The sequence below is a fragment of the Myotis nattereri genome (genome assembly GCF_964212035.1).
Source record: "Myotis nattereri genome assembly, chromosome: 8".
In the NCBI taxonomy this organism is placed as follows: domain Eukaryota; kingdom Metazoa; phylum Chordata; class Mammalia; order Chiroptera; family Vespertilionidae; genus Myotis; species Myotis nattereri.
Window position 1 is genome coordinate 28,154,771 of NC_138083.1, and position 19,503 is coordinate 28,174,273.

The following is a 19,503-nucleotide window of genomic DNA, read 5'->3' on the forward strand; positions in this document are numbered from 1 at the left end:
CCACCATCCACATTATCACTCGTAAACTGTTATATAGTACAACAGAGCCCTGACAAATTCCGAGAAGATATTTTTTACACTTCACTTTCCTGAGTAGGAGTAGCCTATATTACTGCTTCCAGCTAGTTTACATTCATCCTTCAGTCCAACATTACCTCAATTCAAAGTAAAGGTAAAAAAAAACAAAAAACACCCTGCTTTCCATCCAAAGATTTTAACTATAAAACCTTGCATCTAGATGTGTGAATTCAAGTAGAATTTGAAACTCAATGTTTCTGCTTTTTCAAGAACTTGGTCTGCATTTGGGCAGCCTGGATACCAATTGTTGAAACTCACACAAAACCAAAGACAGTGTCTCCTTAATTTTTTTTTTTTTCCAAATGGTTAGAAAAGTACCAAAATATAAAAAACCTCAAAAGCTGAGGGTAAGTCTGGTCAGTGCTCCTCAGTGGTTATTCCATGCCTGGTGAGGGCACATGGCCATGTTTTGGGTTTGATCCCTAATAGGAGGCATGCAATCAACAATTCTCTCTCATCACTGATGTTTCTATCTATCTTTCCCTCTTCATTCCTCTCTGAAACAAAAATGTATTTATTTTTTTAAAAAGTTAAGGGTCAAAAGTGATTTCATACTGCCATTTGCAATGATATGGATGAATCTTAAGAGTATCATGCTAAGTGAAATAAGTCTGACAGAATAGGACAAGAACCATATGATTTCATTCATATACAGTGGGGCCTTGACTTACAAGTGTCCCGACTAACAAGTTTTTCGAGATACGAGCCATCTCTCGGCCGATTTTTTGCTTTGAGTTGCGAGCTAAAATTCGGGTTACGAGCCAGCTTCAGATGCCCCACCGCTAGTTGGCACAGCGAACGTCACAGTGAATACCACAACATCAGCCCAGCATTCAATTCATTGTAATGGTGAAAATTGATTTGACATATGAGTAATTTGAGTTATGAGCTCGGTCACGGAACGAATTAAACTCGTAAGTCAAGGCCCCACTGTATAGGATATAAAATAGAAAGCAACAAACTCACAGACAAAGAAAACAGTATGGTGGTTACCAGAGGGAAGGAGTATGGGGGAGGGTGAAGAGGGTAAAGAGGGTCAAATATAAGGTGATGAAAGGAGACTAGACTTTGGGTGGTGATCACACAATACAATATACAGATGATGTATTATAAACTGTACACCTGAAACTTATATACTGTTATTAACCAATGTCACCAAATAAAAGATAGACCTTGACAGAGTGAATGAAAAAAAAGTGATTTCACAAGATTACCAGATTCAACCTCTGATTTAGACTGGTCTATAGAATCATCAGAATTGAGAAATAGTCTGTCTTTGTATTTTTGTTGTTTGCTTTTTTAATTTACCCTAATAACAATTGTGCTCCCTCAACCACAGGTTATATAAAGACCTTTTCATCTAGTGTGGCATTAGCTCATCACAATGAATCTGTAGGTCAGGGCAATTGTCTTCCCCATTGTAACTGACAGAAAATGGCCCCCAGGTGAGTCTCACAATGTTCCATACTCTTCACTATTGTACCAAATGCCTCCTTCTGTGCTAAGTGGCTTCTCTGACCAAACTTCCCTCACTTAATCCAACCTCCTGTTTTTAAGCAGGACCACAGCAATGGTTCTGTTGAATCAATGCGGTAGCATTTTCTAGAATTGAAGATGCAGGACTGCCATTAGTCAGCTGCAAACTCGTCCTCTTTGTCTACCTAAACTTCCTATAATGTAGTGAAATAATGGCTCCAGTTTTCACACAAAACAGACTCAGGTTGATTTCCTTCCCCTGACCTTACCTAAATTTGGGAATTTGGACACATTTTTATAATATCCCTAGGCTTCATTTAGCACAGTATCTGAAACAGTAGAGACACTTAAAAAAGCGACAGCCACTATTACTATGCAGTCAGCTGTTCTCCTTTATTTGTACACTGTGTGATGTTCACAGTGTTCGCATACTGTATGATGTCAGAATTGAAAAATTAAATTCTCATTGCATGCCTATATCAATTAATAGTTATGTGTACTATACATGACTGAAATAATTCCTTTGTGAGAGGGAGGTGCCCATATGATGTTCTACTTATTTCAAAACTAATTTTGACATCATTCATATTAGAAACAAGTCAGAAGCTTGAAACTTTCAGGAAGACACAGCTATCATTGCTAAAAAATTAGTTGTCATTTGTTATATTAACTTGTTTAAAATTTTTCACATTGCTTATTGCTATCTTGAGAGCTTGTTTGGAGGTTCTAGCAGGGGAGCACAGCTATTTATATATCCTTGACCGAAGACCGGTCCTCTCCTCGGGGGGGGGGGGGGGTAGAGGTCGTCCTCTTTAACCGAGCGCGCAGCTTCGGGAGGGACGCACATGGATTGGTGAGGGAGGAGGGGGACACCCGCCTAGCCAGCCAGATCAGCCGAATCAACCCTGGCGATCAATGGGGTGACAGATGTCGCAGCCAGATCGCCCTCACATCCTGCTTATTGCTATCTTTATTGCCCTGTATATTTAGAATAAAACTATTGTATAATAAGTAGCCCTTATTTCTTTTGATTTAAATTCCAACTGTGGTATATTAGGTTATTGTTTACTAAATATTAACTCCTTTCTCCCCATCTCCATGGAAGGTACCTTTCCCACCCCTTTGATGTTGGACTTGACCAAGTTCTTTTGGCCAATGTGATGTGAGTGAACATGTCATAAACAAAGGCTTGAACTGTGCTTATGTGGTTGGGATTGCTGTATGGCATTCCTGACAGCATCATGAAAAAAGCAATATGTCCCCAAAAAATCACTGGTCCAAAGAGGTAAGGGAAACTTGAAAGCAAGATCATTTGAAACCAGCTTAAAATAACCCAATCCAGCTAACTCACAAAAATACATACGTAATAGCTATTGTTGGAAACCTCTGGCTTTTTTTAGTATTTTGTTATGCAGCATTATTGTGGCAACAGCTCACTGATACATGGGCTCTATAAAAGATGATATACTATTCAGGTCACTTACCATTGTAAGTAATGGAAACCTAACTCAAAATGGTCTGTGCAAAAGAAATAAAGCAATGAATAACACCTGTGGCTTCCGGTAAAGATGGACATAGATCCTCATGTAACATGATTCAAATGGTGTGATCAGGAGTAGACCACTCACTATCTCTCAGCTCAGCTTTCCTCTCTGTTGGCTTCATTCTCAGACAAGCTCCCTCCATGTGGTGACCAAGGTAGTCTCCAGAGTGTTAGGATTGCATGCCGCCTATTTCTGCCCTAGAAGGAGGACAGCCCCTCTTTTCTAAAATCTCTAGCAAAATTCCTGGGACTCTCTTTGATCAAAGGTAGATCACAACTGATCTAACTAGTAGCCCTGATTGGTCAGGAATGAAGCTAAGGGCAGGTAGGGAGAGAGTCAGTCAGTCCCATTCAAATCTCAGGGACTGAAATCAAGGAAGGAATGGGCCCCCAGGGAAACATTAAGACACTCTTACCAAAATGGTATACAGAGGCAGAAATAATAGAAGAGCATAACCTTTTTTTTCTGACTTAATGTACCAGGAAGCTGCCCCTACTGTAGAGCCTTATAAGAAGTGCCATCAGGCCTTCTAAGAAATCTCTCAGGCATATCCCAGCATTGGTTTTAAGCTCTATGCCTTAGCATGGCAGCTCTAAATGGCACTCCTCATTTCACTTGCCCTGGTATTTTCCTAGTACCTTGGCCTATTTGGGTTGTGGTTGTTTGGTCAGAACAGAAGGCTTTAGTTCTCTCCACACTAACGAGAGGGAAATGATCAAACCTGGGCACTAAAAAAAGCTAGACATCAACCTTCTGCCAGTTTTGAAAAAAAAACAAAAACTAACCTAAATGTATAGCCAAATCTTGGATTGAAAAGCAGCAAATTATAATTCAGCATCGCTGAACGCTTGGCCAAGCACAAGAAATGGGGCTCCCTCAAAGCACCATTTTCGAACCAAGCCTGGATATTGCCAACCGTTTTGGTAAAGAACTCTGCTTTGTGATTTCTCAGGAGCTACTCTGCCAGTAAGTTATCACTTGGAGCTATTTTTGAAACAGGCACACCATCGCTCTGCATCAGGAATCGTCAATGCAAGCTAGCCCAGTAGTATTAGTGATGGCCATCATGAAACTGGAACTGGGTGACTCATCTGTGGGAATAGGTACATATGACCTGCTGCCACTTTGGATGCCAGTGCTGATCAGGCAGGTGAAAACCATAGTCAGTAGCCAGCTGGTTTCTCCTCACTGCTGCGATGAGATACAAACAGCCTTTTGGACCAGGGTTGATCATTGTATCCCTACAGGAAGAATTCTTGCTTAATTCCCTTTGTTTTCCTTCCAGGACCTAACCCAGTTAATATGGTGCACAATCCTATGGCAAGCTTATATGTTTCTATCTCCACAGTCAAACCAGATGAATGTCTCAGTCCAAGAGTAGATGAGCTATGCTCTTTGTTATTGAACTCTTCTAACAACTAAACAACAGCTTACACTAGAGCTTGAAAATAATAACCTGGGCAAAATATATGTATTTGTTGATTTAAGTAGACACACAAGTAATCAGAGGACAAACAAGCTTCATTTTCAAGTTAGTCCAGGTCCAAACAGCCCAGTCCTAGCAGTCAGAAGGCTGGAGACCATTATGGGGTCTCCAGCCTCTGGATTTTTAACAGGTCCTTACTAAGTAATAAAAATATTTGTAAAAGGTTTTATTTTATAAATGAGATGTATATCATCCAATATTGGAAGAAGCAAGGAGTATTTGCAGGACCACTCAAATGTTCACCTGCCATACTGTTGATTAACCACTTTTTAGCATCATTCTCCAAGAATGATTATTTAAAAGCCTGACCATGGGTCAAGCCCAGGATATCCTTATCTCACAGAAGAGAAAGATAAGATTCAAAATCATTCAGGAACTTCCTGTTCCTTAGTGATCAGCCAGGGTTGAAGCTCAGAGATCCCAGAGCCTCCTAGGGACTTCCCTTCTAGTGGGATAACAGGATTCCCGGTGTGTGTGTGTGTGTGTGTGGGGGGGGGGGGGGGTGCAATTTCCCCATGAACACATTATTTTTATTTTGAACAACAACAACAATAAAAAAGCCTTGGCTTTTAATAAGGCTTCACTGTTTACAAAGAATTTCACATGAATTATCTTATTTATCAGTTAAATGATTATCCAATTTAAAACATTAACTAGGTAGTACTACATAAGAAAAAAAAACACAAACCCAGGTACAGATATGCATCTATATATACATTTACCTCAGTGCTCACACCCTCATTACAAGAGCAGTGGAGTCACTATCTTGAACTTGAGAAATACCATGACTTCACATACACACTGGGTAATCTGGCTTGTGAGATAGGTAGATATTAATTATCATTAAGACCTTATTTTTTTAGTTGGAAAAACTGAGACATGCCAGTTATTCAATAAAGCAACCAAGATTATTAAGAGTAAAGGAAGAAGCCAGGCTGCTGGCAGCCCAATGTAGAGGAACACCCCCTTCCCAGTGGAACAGGATTGGCTGGTTGATTACAGAGGCAATCCCAGCAGATGGGGCAAGACAGCAGCTGCTTATATGCTTGTCTCTTCCACCTGCTGACATGAGCCTAGTATCAGCACTACCTCCACAGGAGCTATACTCTATTTAGTTCTTATTACCTGGCTCCAGGCACTGGATGTGGTCTCATGCATCAGATGCCATCCAGTTCTCACAATAAGTTGATACTATAATTGCGTCTGTTCTGTAGATGTAGAAGGGAAGCTCAGAAAAGTTAAGCAACATGCCCACGATCACACAGCCAGGGAAGTTAAGAGCTGGGATTTGAACTTAGCTCAGTTTGACTACAAAGTCTGTCCCTGTCCCCCAGTCTCCTTGCACTTCACTATCCACATTTGCCGCCCACTTTCCTCCTTCCTTCCTTTCTTCTTCCCACCACCTTGCAGAATCAGAAGGTATCACAGAAGCAAACAATAGCTTTCTTCTGACAAGGCCTCCTCTTCTCAGTATTATTCTGATGAGAACATCTTAACAGAAACCCTGGGGAAACATCATATCTCATTAGACTCGCTTCATTTAGCCCATACAGTGGCTATCAGTTTACACCCTTGCCCCTTTCTGATATAGGTCTTGCAGGGAAACCAACTTCCCTCATAGATATTACTAACTAACCCTCAGAGCAAGCTGGTTTTCTGTTACTGCTGCGCTATCAGTAAAGGGTCAGGCAGGACACTGTGAGCACTGAGAGTCCACAAAAGGCCTCAGCCAATGGCACAGCAGCTTTGCCTTCAGGGCTCATGCCAAGTAGCTTACAAGGGGATACGTATCTTCTAGAATCTAAAAATGCTTTTAAAAAGGGAGTTTGGGGCTTGGCTTCAGAAAAATATATACAGAAATCAAGGAGAAATGGTAAGAAACCCTTTGTGCTATAGGACTCTCAGTGGGCTTTTTCACGTTCTGTTTTGTTTGTTTGTTATTTTCCCTACATGCTGCTGCTTAACATGGGCTTTTTCCTTTCTCTCTACATTTTGTGAGGGCTAGGGAGACGTTTTGCTCTGGACACAGGTTCAACAGAAGCAAACAGGAACTCTGCTTGGCCCAAGACATGCTCCACACTCCCCTCTCTCTGATTCTTCTACAGTCCTCTTTTTCCCTCAAATCAAGGACCAATAAATATCTAGTTTGGAAGAATAATTTAATCTCCAGAACAAGATTGTCAACCTTTCTTGTTCTGTGGATTCATTGGACAATCTGGTAAACCCAACTGATGACTTCTCAGAATTATTTTAAGTGCATTTAATAATATGCATAGGATTATTAAAAAAAACACAATTATATTGAAACAGTTACAGCTTGATTGCATTAAAGCAGTGATTTTCAACCTTTTTCATCATCTCATGGCACCCATTAACTAATTACTAAAACTGTGTGGCGCACTAAAATATAGATTTTTTCTGTCAATCTGACAAATAGGTATAATTTTACTTTTTATTTTTTATATATTTTTTTTTTTTTTTTTTTTTTACAGAGAGGAAGGGAGAGGGATAGAGAGTTAGAAGCATTGATGAGAGAGAAACATCGATCAACTGCCTCCTGCACACCTCCTACTGGGGATGTGCCCACAACCAAGGTACATGCCCTTGACCAGAATTGAACCTGGGACCTTTCAGTCTACAGACCAACACTCTATCCACTGAGCCAAACCAGTTAGGGCTAATTTTAATTTATTTACAAATATAATAATAGTAGTAGTAATTGGCTGCCCTTTTTGCTCCAAAGTGACTTTTTAAAGAATCATGTACCTACTAGAGGCCTGACACACAAAAATTTGTGTACTCGGGGGGGTCCCTCAGCCTACCCTGTGCCCTCTCGCAGTCTGGGACCCCTCAGGGGATGACCACCTGGTGGCTTAGGCCCACTCCCCGGGGGAATGGACCTAAGCTAGCAGTCAGACATCCCTCTGGCAGCCCGGCAGTCCTTGGGGGATGTCCATTGCCAGCAGGGAGTAGACCTATGCTGCAGTCGGACATCCTTAGCGCTGCTGAGGAGGCAGGAGAGGCTCCCGCCACCACCACTGTGCTGGCAGCCATCAGCCTGGCTTGTGGCTGAGCAGAGCACCCCCTGGGGGAGCGCACTGAAGACCAGGGGGCAGCTCCTGCATTAAGCATCTGCCCCCTGGTGGTCAGTGTGTGTCATAGTGACTAGTCATTCCCAGTCATTCTGCTGTTAGGGTCAATTTGCATATTACCCTTTTATTATATAGGATAGAGGCCTGGTGCATGGGTGGGGGCCAGCTGGTTTGCCCTGAAGGGTGTCCCAGATCAGGGTGGGGGTCCAACTGGGGTGCCTGGCCAGCCTGGGTGAAGGGCTGAGGGCCGTTTTCAGGCTGGCCACAGCCCCTTCAGGGTTGGAGGGGTCCTGCTGGAGTACCTGGCCATGCTGGGTGAGGAGGTGGTGGCCGTTTTCAGGTTGGCCATGCCCCCCGGTGACGCAAGCTCCCAGCCTCTCCTTTTTTTCTTTTCTTTTCTTTTTTTTCCAGCAGGTATCTGGGATTTATTTATCTTCTATAATAGAAACTTTGTAGCCTTGAGTAGAGCCAGGGGCAATCCAGGCTCCCAGCCCCTCCTTGAGTGGAGGCCACCACCGGCTGGAAGCAGGTATCTGGGATTTATTTATCTTCTATACTTGAAACTTTGTAGCCTTGAGTGGAACCCAGTGCCAGCCACGGCAAGCGGGAAGCTTGACTTCCTCCATCACCAGGGGCAACCCAAGCCTCCTGCTCACTCCAGCGCCGTGGCCCTGCCATCTTTGTGATGGAGTGATGGAGTAATGGCTAATTTGCATATTACTCTTTTATTAGATAGGATACTTGTATATAAGGATTTCTGCTACCAAGAATAAACTAATCAGATGCAACCTTTCTAAGTGATATGACCAATAAGATGCAATTCTATTATATGAGCTATATACTTGTGGTTCAAGACAGCACATTCACATTAGAGGGCTATGGTTGTGTTGGCTATTGTCTTTCTTTTATTTAATAATCTAGAGAAAAAAAGTTGGTGTCCCTGACTAAATAGTCAGGTTTTGCATGTTCTAAAAGTTCTTGTGGCACACTGGTTGAAAATTGCTTGTTAAAGTAAAATATGTGCTCCTTCATTAAAGCTTGAAAGAGATCCAGTGGTGGATCTAATATTTACCACACTTTCAAAATACTGAAGAAGATAAAAGCATTTTGAGATATCTGCAAAAGACTACAGTACAATATGTAACAGAGTGTTCATATAACCATGGCTCTTTGTCCAGATTTATAATTAATGTAATTTATAATATTTTCAACTAAAGCATGGGAAATATAAAGAAGTAATTTTTTCCCCTAAGTTCATCAACACCCTGACATCTACTCATGGATCCCTTGGTAGACCCCAAAATAAGAATGCCTTTTGTAAAAGTCTGTAGACTAGTTATAAATCTGCCTGAAATTTTTTCACCCCATAAGCTCTGCACTCTCTCTGCTTTGCATCTTTCTTTTCTTTTCTTTTCTTTTCTTTCCTTTTTTTTTTAACTTATTTTTATTGATTTCAGAGAGGAAGAGAGAGGGAGAGATAGAAACATATTGATGAGAGAGAATCATTGATTGGCTGCCTCCTGCACATTCCACACTTGTGATCAAGCCCACAGCCCAGGTATATGCCCTTGACCGGAATCAAACCTGGGACCCTTCAGTCCACAGGCCGACACTAAGCCAAACCAGCTAGGGCTGTTTTGCCTCTTTAACCTGAAGCTCAGACACCTTTTAGTGAGAACCATAGGCTTCCACCTGGTTCTTAGTACCGGTCAGTAAGATTGCTTTAAAAGGCATCTTCAAGTGTCTGGTCAGGTCTTCTGCACATTTTTTAATGGAGTTGTTTGTTCTTCTGGTGGTAAGTTGTCTGAGTTCTTTACAAATGTTAGATAATAAGCTCATAGCAGATTATCATTGGTGAATATGTTCTCCCATTCAGTAGGTTGTCTTTTGGTTTTGTTGATGGTTTCCTTTGCTGTGCAAAAACATTTTAGTTTGATCAGTCCCATGTGCTAATTTTTTGTTTGTTTGTTTCCCTTGCCTGAAGAGATGTATCATTAAAAAAAAATATTGCTAAGAGTCAGAGGAGAAGCGGGGTTGGGAGGCTGGGTGAAAAAAGTAAAGGGATTAAGCTAAGCCGTACAAATTGGTAGTTACAGAACAACCACAGAGATGTAGATTACAGCATAGGGAATATAATCAATAATATCATGATAACTATGTGTGGGGCCAGTGGGGACTTGTGTGGGGGGAGCACTCTGTAAAGTACACAGTTTTCTAACCATGTTGCTGTTCATCTGACACTAACGCAGAATAATATTGAATGGAAACTGTAATTGAAAAATTAAATAACTAAATAGCACCTTGAAAACGATGGAACCTCCGAGAAACCTGAAATGATCGAGATTTTTGTTAGGCTTCTCCAGCTATGAAATTTAGAGCTTAAGAAATATAAGCCAGCCTCCAAAACTTGATGGTGAAAGAAATCCATATGCAAGAAGCCAGAATAAACTAAAGCAAGGTTTTGCTTACAAAAAGTAAGGTTTGGGTGCAATTTAAACTTTCAAAAGAGAGAGGACACAGAAAAAGTATTTTTAAATGAAAAAAAGAAAAAAAAGGCCAAAAAAATGGAAAAGAAAAAAGAGAGAAAGAGAATGCGGAAATATAACAAAAGAGAAAACAGATTCTCAAAAATTATTAGAGAATAATTTCTAATCCAACAGTTAATAGAAATAATCTTATCTTCAATTGTCATTGCTATTTTAGCTTCACTCCAACAGTTCTGAATATCAGCATTCAGTTTCCCAGCGTGAGAAGGTTTGACATCTGTCCCCTTAATGCCAAGAGGACTGTGCAGAAAAGCAACCGTCACTCAAGTGAAAATTACACTCCTTATCTTAAAGGAGCCCATGAAATTCGGGCAATGTCAAGTAAAGGGTCAGCTCTCAAACACAGTGTTTTGGGAAAGGACTATGACTATCTTAAACATATATATAGCTATGCAAATTCCACGTTTCCTTTCATGCTATTTTCAGATTGTTTTTCAAATTAAACATTAGGCTCTGCAGCACACAGAGGAGGTTAGATTAAAGGGCCTGTTGCCTTCCACAAGGTTTGGGTTTTCCGCATTTGCCTAGAAATAGCTTTTCTCTGGGTGGGCCAGGTGAAGTGCAACAAAGTTATTGTTACCTCACTTCCCTTGGCTTTTTGGGTGGAGAAACCAGATGAAAGAGAAAAACAGGAGAAGCAAAATAAAGGAGCGGCCAGAGAGAAAGCACAAGAGCCTGAGATGCCGTTTTGGACTCGATGAGGTCAGATGGACCCACCGCCAGATTTTTCTGTTGTTTTTTTTAAAGAACAAATACAAGTTAAAAAAAAAAAAAGAAAAGAAAAGAAAAGACAAATCGGGCTTGTAACAATGATGAAAGCAGAAACGCTCACCTCTCCCATTGGACATCAGCGCTGGTTTATCCAAGGCCTGACAAGGCAAGTGCAACTAGACCCCACGCATTCCGGTCGCCATCCACTCTGTCCTGTCAACCAGATGGGGCTGTGGCTGCGTTTAACTCATTTACACGGCAGTGATGAGCTATGCCTGCCAGTTAAAAGAGAAGTATGCTCTGCTTGAGTGCTTAATATTATAGCAAAAATGAATAAACCCTCACACTTTTTAAAGGGCTCCTTCTACAGTTTCTTCATTAAATTATATAACCTGGCACAACTAGCCGGCTTCCTTTCATTTAGAGTGTTCCAGCAGATTCCTTCCCGGCCAGAGGAGCATGCTTCTAATTAGGTGACCAGGTCAGTAACGGAAGCGCATTGTAACTATTAGTAAAGTGAGTGAAGAGCAGTTTTGACAAGCTTGGGAACCTGTAACAGACATGAACTTAAGGCCTTAGGCCAATATCTGACTCTCTAGTCTTGTGTCTGAATAATTCACAGTCTTCATTTGGGGAGGGGGGGTGTTTACATATTTCACAGACTTATTTTTTTGCAGTTTCAACAGCAGCTGGAAAAGAAGCAAGGGCTCTGCACTTCTGCCGAAAAGCCCTGCTCCCCAAAAGCCACTCCCTCCACCTCCTGTTATAATTGATGTCATGATGAAGCTATAAATCAGTCATCTACCAGTTAATTTTTTTTCAACAGCTATTACATCTGCTAGCCTTGCTTCAGGCCATGAAGTAACAAACACCACTGTTATCAAGAAATAAATTATGCAGAATAACAGTGTGGCAGTGCTGCTTTCGTCACAAAGTTGGGGATGGGAGGGGATGCTCCAGGGCTCACAGCCACTCCCCTCTTGCTCCTCCACCAATCGCACTGAGAAAGTCAGTGTTGGCCCCTTGAATGTGACACTTCTTTTTTTAATTTTATTTTAAACATTTTTTTAAAAAAAACTATTGATTTCAGAGAGGAAGGGAGAGGAAGAGAGAGATAGAAACATCAACGCTGAGAGAGAATCATTGATAGGCTGCCTCCTGCACGCCCTATATAGGGGACTGAGCCCGCAACCTGGGTATATGCCCTGGCTGGGTATCCCACCATGACCTCCTGGTTCATAGGTCGACATTCAACCACTGGGCCACACTGGTCAGGCAGATGTGACTCTTTCTATAGTCAGATACAGATGTTCAAAATTAAATCTCTCAAGGGCCCCTAACAAGGACATTCCCTCAGCCCTCTTTACTTCACTTGGGTTGCTGTTGCTTTCACAACATGTTTCATGAACCTTACCTCCTTAGCATTTCTCCCAAACCCCTTCCAATGCCATAAGCCTGCCTCTTTCCCTGTTATAACCACTGTAAATGGTCAAAGAAAGGGTTTTTAAGTGCCTCAGAATCAATGGGTGTCAAACTTGATTGTACTTTAGAATCACCTGGGAAGCTTTAAAGACTACAGATGCCTGGTACCACCGCCTGAGATTCCGATTTAATTAGTCTGAGCACCTCTCTCTATTAAGAACCTGACAGAGATGATAATTTCAAGACTTACTTTGGGAATAATTGTGCAAGAATCCTGTTACTGGGATTTCTAGGGAGTCTGAATAGACACAAAGTGTGGTCTGTGTATGGTATGTGGTGTATGTGTGGTGTGTGTGTGATGTGGTGTGTGCATTGTATGTAATGCATGGGTGGTATATGTGGGGTGTATGCGGTGTGTATGTGGTATATATGTGGTGTGTGTAGTGTGTATGGTACACAATATGTGTGTGTGATGTTTATCAGATATATATATGTGCATTGTGTGGTGTGCGGTGTGTGTGGTATGTGTGTGTATGTGGTGTTTGTATGGTATGTGGTAATGTGTGGTTTGTCTGTATGTGGAAAGGTGTGTGTGTGTGGTGTGCAATGTACATGTGTATGTGTGTGTGTGTGTGTGTAGTAGAGAGGGAGAGGGGTGTTAGAGGTCCCCTAACATCAACACCCTCACGATGCTTCAGCCACATTTCATCCTTCTCTGAGGTGACATAACTCACACCTTCATTTGCTATTCTCTGTACCTGCAAAGCTCTCTCTTCTCTCACACCCCCACTGTGTCCCCTGGTCAGGGCTGGACCCCTGCTCTCCCACCTCCTGGCACCCTGGGCTTCTCCTTCAGCACACAGGCCATGTGGGTACTTGATATCCCCTCCCCCTCCCAGATTATAAGCACCAGGAGTGCAAGATGCACCTCTGTATTAGTCAGAGGCGCAGATCCAGGCCCAGCACGGCCTGGCACAGAGAAAATGCTCAATCATCACTTGCTGAATGATGAACATGGAACTTTATTCAGTCCTCCCAATATTTAGCTTTAGAATGGCCATGCAACACCAGGATCCCATATCCCGGTGGTGACAACTCCTTCTCTTCCAGGGCCCCTCTGTGTGAGCACTGGGTGCAGGTGGAGGTCATCTCTGGGAATTTGGCCTCTTCATGGGCTAGAAAGAGCGCTGACCCATCTAGAGATGGGTTTGAGCCCTGCCTCTCCAAATATACTTTATCTGGGAGGTGAGGGGGACCCGGTGAAAGGGAAGTGAGAGAGCCTATAAAAGTTCTATTTAACCAGTAAAATGTTGAATGCGTTGTGTTAGCCATCATGTTCCACACAGTGGCCCTGCTACTCTCAGGTCAGCACCTCAAGCACTGCCGGGGCGTTTATTGGCTGCCTCCCAACCTGTGGTATACAAGCATGTGCTAAGGGTGGTCTGCACCCCGCAGGAACCACCGTGTGGGTCACACCGTTTATAAGGCTATAAAAGGTAGCTGCCCCCAGAGTCCTAGAGCTATAAACATCCTGTCTCCCCGAGGGTCACATCTCTTCGGGTACCTCTGACTCAGTATCTCTTCCACCTGGCAAGTGTGTCTTTTACTGGCCAAGTCGCCTCTTAACTTTGAAACACGCTCCTTCTGAATTGGAGACATAGATTGTATACCTCTGTCTTCCTGTCTTAAACACGTTTTTAAATTCCTTTTACTCCACCTACCATCTGGGTCTGCACAGCCAGGGGCAGGATGGCGGGTGGCATTGGAAGCAGTTATTAGAGCACTGACCTTTTTTATGTCCAAATGGAAAGAGTTGTTTTGACATCCTTCGGGCTAGAACAAGACGTCAAGCTCCACATGCGAATTTCACCCCCGGTGCTGACTGTTCGCTTCCTCTCTCTTCCCACCCCACTCAGGCCCCCGCTGTGAGCAGAGCCCTGGCCCCAGCAGCTGGTCCTGTGTGTGAGCCAGGCAGGAGCTCCATCAGGGGCACTGGGCTCCTTACTCAGGAAACACTGCTGGTCCCAGCTCCTCCAGCACCCTCTTGAGCATCATCCAAGAAGGACCTTCATTTCTGGGAGCTTCTGTTTCCTCGTCTGCAAATCAGGAGAGTGAACCCCTCGTCCACAGCGCCCCTTCCATGACTAACTCCAGGAAGACATAATGAGTCCCATGGTGTGGACTGAACAGCCATAGTTTTTCTGTTTCTTTTTTGATGATATTTGAAATCATTTTTTAAATGACTATTTTATTTATTTATTTCCCTGCTCTGAAAGGGTGAGACAAACTTCTAATGTGCCTACTATAAAGAAAGGGAAAATGTTAGCTCCTGGGATAGATAGATAGATAGACAGATAGATAATAAAGATATATACATATATAGAGAGAAGATATATATTCCTTTAATCCATATAAAAATATGGTGGGATCTGGTGTAACCATCACTGGGCAGGGATTTCAGAGCCCTGACTTCTGAGTGAAGTGTCCCTCCCCTCTTTCTCTCTCTCTCTCTCTCTCTCTCTCTCTCTCTCTCTCTCTCTCTCTTTCTCTCTCTCACTGGAACCTGACTCTCATCCAAATAAATTAATTTGTACACAGTCATTCAAATAGGTCCTCCTCCAATATTTTCCAGCTCTTTAATTATACCATCTGCAAAAGATGGCCAACATCATTAGCTACTGAGAAAATGCAAATTAAAACCACAACAAGATATCACTAAATGTCTGTCAGGATAACTAAAATAAAAAATAGTGACAGCACCAAATGCTGGAGAGTCCTTTTTACATTATTGGTAGAATATAACATGATATAGTCACTCTGGAAAACAGTCTTGTAAAACTAAAGTCCAACTACACTGGAACTCCACAATTATACTCTTAGACATTTATTGCAGATAAATGAAAAGTTAAGTTTATATAAAACCTCTCTATAGCTGTTCACAGCAGAGGTATTACCCTAAAAATTGGGAGCTACCCAGATGTCCTTCAGTGAGTGAATGGTTAAACAAACCATGATACATTCACATCATGGGATACTACTCAGCAATAAAAGGGAACTAACTACTGACATACAACATCTCAAATGAATCTCCAGGGCATTGTGTTTACTGGGAAAAGACAACGCAATGGTTACATACAGTATGATTCCATTTATTCCATTTCTATAACAACTGTGAAATAATGAAATTATAGAAATGGAAAAACAGATCAGTGAGAGGCAGGGCACAGGGATGGAGGTGGGTGAAATAGGAAGAGGGTTGCTATAAAAAGTTGACAAAGGGAGTCCTTGTGGTGATGGAATTTCTCTGTATCCTGACTGTATCAATGTCAATATTGTGGCTGTTGGCCCGGCCAGTGTGGCTCAGTGGCTGAGCATCAACCTATGCACCAGGAGGCCACAGATCCATCCCTGATCAGGGCACATGCCCAGATTGTGGACTCAATCACCAGTGGGGGGCATGCAGGAGGCAGTCAATCGATTATTGTCTCTCATTATTGATGTTTCTATCTCTCCCTTTCCCTTCCTGTCTGAAATCAATTAAAAAATGTTTAAAAATTATATTTTGGATGTTGTACTTCAGTTCTCCAAGATGTTACCATTGGGGGAATACACAGAATTTTTCTTACCACTGCATGTGAATTTACAATGACCTCTCATAAAAAGTTTAATTTTACAGAAGCGCTGCTGCATCTCCTGATCTGTTGCGCTTCCTGACTCCAGCTTGAGGCCTAAGGAACGTGTGGGGGATGCCTCCTTTGTGATGCCAAGCTCCAGGAATGTGTGTCTGCCCTCAGCAGCTGTGTGAGGACCTGACAGAGAGACCCTCTCAAGTTATAAAACGCAGGTGGCCTCTGCGGGGAGCAAGGGTCCCTCGCCCCAAGCTGAATGGAGCTTTTACTGTCCTGCCCACTTGAAAAGCTATTGGCAGGGCTGTGCTAATGAAGGTAAAGTGGTTTGCTTCTGTTGGCAGAAGTCGCCAATCTGGTTCTAATGATGTTTCTTCTGAGAAATGCAGGTGCTCACAGGACCCTCGCCCCAGCCAAAGCAGACTTATTGAAGCGAGCACTACGCCCTCTTCTCACGATAACACCGCAAAAAAAGATGGAAAAGCTGCGAGTCCTGATCAAGAAAGCGCACTCAAAGTCCCTGGAGGGAATAACAGAACTAGCGAAAGTTCACATTAACTGAACATGCACGGTGCACCTGACTGCATGATCTCATTTAAGCCAGATGGAAATCTGAGGAACTGGGGATAAACTATTACCCTTGTAGTTTACACAGGTGAAAGCTAAAGTTCAGAGAGGTGAAGTGACAACCACGGTAATAAGGGACAAGGCCAGGATTTCACCGGAGGCACAGGGCTGGGTTCTCTGTCCCCATGCGGAACAGCAGGCCTTCCTGCCAGGTGTGCAGTAGAACACAGGTATGCCAGGACAGCGCGGTCAAAGCGTGCTGAGAGACACTGATCAGGTGTAGAGAAAGAAATTAGAACCATTTTTCATAGCCATTCAAAACTTTACAGCAGCTGAAATTATCATGGCATAATATTTGTAAATGGCTCCATTAGTTTCATGAATTTAGTAATTATCTTCTTGGGGTTTATAGCTTTAATACCTAACAGCCACCTCCAGAGGGGCTCTGGAGTGGCTGCACCAGGTTGTCCCGCCTCCCTCCAACCTTCACAATAGAATATTCCAGTTGGGTTGGTTAGAATTTTAGTCCACATTTGGGCTAGCATCTGGGAAATTCTTCATTTCACATGCACATGTAAAGCCTAAAGCTTTGCGTTAGATATAAGTTGGTCTTATTTTCATATTTTTTGCTCTAACTGAAGATGTGTATGACTATTACCTTATAGTTTTTATCATCTGTAAATAGCCGTCCCTAATTTCAAAAAAAGTGGTCTTATTAAATTTCTCAATCATTGCTTAATGGTCGCAGTTAAAGTCTGACCCTTGATATATTATAATAAATGATATTTTGCTTTAGGAAAGAAAAACCTTTTTCTAAAAATAAAAGTTAAATATTTAATAAAATCAATTAGTTACTTAAAGAGAATCATTACTTTCTATGGTTTTAAAAAAATAGTTATTGACCATAAAGGAATGTAAATATTTCTTGATCCTTTATCATTTTAATTATTAAATCACATAAAATTAATATACTTCAAAAATTTCTTTCATGTTAATTGCACAGTTAACTTTTCAAACTATGATGTGACTTGAATCAAATATTCTGAAGAAAGCAGATTTTTAAATTTTTAAAATTGATTTTATAAATCTTTAAAACCTAGTTTCTTTAAATAATTTATGTTTAAACAGCTTTAATTAGTACAAACATTTATTGTGAACTTGTAAAATCAGGAATTTTGCAGGATATTCACAGCAATTCCTTTCTAAAAAAAAAAAAATTAACTCTTTAATAAGTCAATCCAGTGAAGAACATCTCAAATGTAGGTTAGTACACTGTAGTAATCCTTTCTGTCCTCAACCTAGATGCCCTACTTGGTAGAAAAAACTGTCAAATTAAGCCACGGTGGCCAGGCAACCTATGTCAGCAGCTCCCACAAAGCATCCAGTTTACCCAGGGGGAAAATATTGGAACATTTTAAAACATCTGCAAGCGCGAAATAAGAAAGTATCAGATCAAAGAGAGGAAGCTAGTTACAAGGTCAGTTAAGCAATTAATAGGCAAAGACAAAAAGTCTCCTGCAAGCCCAGAAGGGTTTGTTTTCCCTTCTTGCACAGAAATGGTCAGAGCTGTGCTTGGGAACAATAACAAAGGAAGTAGAAAAGGTGCCACTTTTAAATAGTACAGTTAGTCGATTGGTGTCACGCCAGGTAAAAAACAATTGATTCCAAAGATTATTCCTGAAGGATGGATGATACTTTGGAAGTCTGTAACCGTGTCAGTAATGAAACAGGTGAGAGTCTCCGACAGGAACTCTTGGAAGAACAGTGTTCATTCAACAACATCATAATGATTAGAGTATTATTAGTAAGTTAACTAAATTAAAAAACACACAAATATATATATTCAGGAAGAACTACTCAAAATAGCAACTGAATAATATGAAACACATTTAAAATTTTACAGAATAGCTGCAAAGTGTGCAGCTGCAATAACAAAAGTGTAAAGGTTTACATCAAGAGTTTGTTTTGAAAACTCCAAGATTCAGTAACTTGTTTTCTTCGCAGGAAAACTCGCTGTTTTGAGAATTGAGATCACATGCAAATGGCAAGTTACTAAATTCATTTCCCCACCAATTTCCTGATCCTGATACTGACTAACCCCAGGCAACAAGAGTGTACATTTAACTTCCTGTTAACTAAGGTCTCAACAGATATATTGATTGAGCACCTACTGTTTGCATGTACTGAGTCAAGTATCAAGAACAGAATGATGAATGAGACAAACAGGTTCCTGCCTCCAAAGAGGTTACTTTTTTTTTCTTCTTCTTGGCAGCAGAGACATTAAAGACAATTAATTACAGTGGTAACAAATTCTTGAAAGGGGAAGTATCCCATAACATGGTAATGTATAATGGGGTCCAGATAAGGACTGGGGAATCAGGAAAGGTATTCTTAGGGAAGTGAGATTTGAGCTAAGGTCTGAATAAAACCTCAGGGAGATCAACCAGGTGTTGAGAGCAGGACAGGGTGGCTAGTGGGGAGGGGGGTGGGGGCGGATATCGGGGAGTGAAGTTGGGAGCATTCCAGGCAGCGTTAATTCTGGAGACATTGTAATGCCATGACTGAAAGGCGCATGACACATTTATAAAACTCAAAAGAAGGGGTGTGTGATGATGACAGGGTAGAAACCTCTAGCACAGTGGTTCTCAACCTGTGGGTCACGACCCCTTTGGGGGTTGAACAACCCTTTCACAGGGGTCACCTAAGACCATCGGAAAACACATATATAATTACATATTGTTTTTGTGATTAATCACTATGCTTTAATTATGTTCAATTTGTAACAATGAAATTGGGGGTCACCACAACATGAGGATCTGTATTAAAGGGTTGCGACATTAGGAAGGTTGAGAACCACTGCTCTAGCAGAAGAAAGTCCAGGCAAAAGTTCATGGTATCTCAGATGATGGTGGCATCAGTAGAGATGAAGGGAGGTGAATAAATGTGAAAGCTACT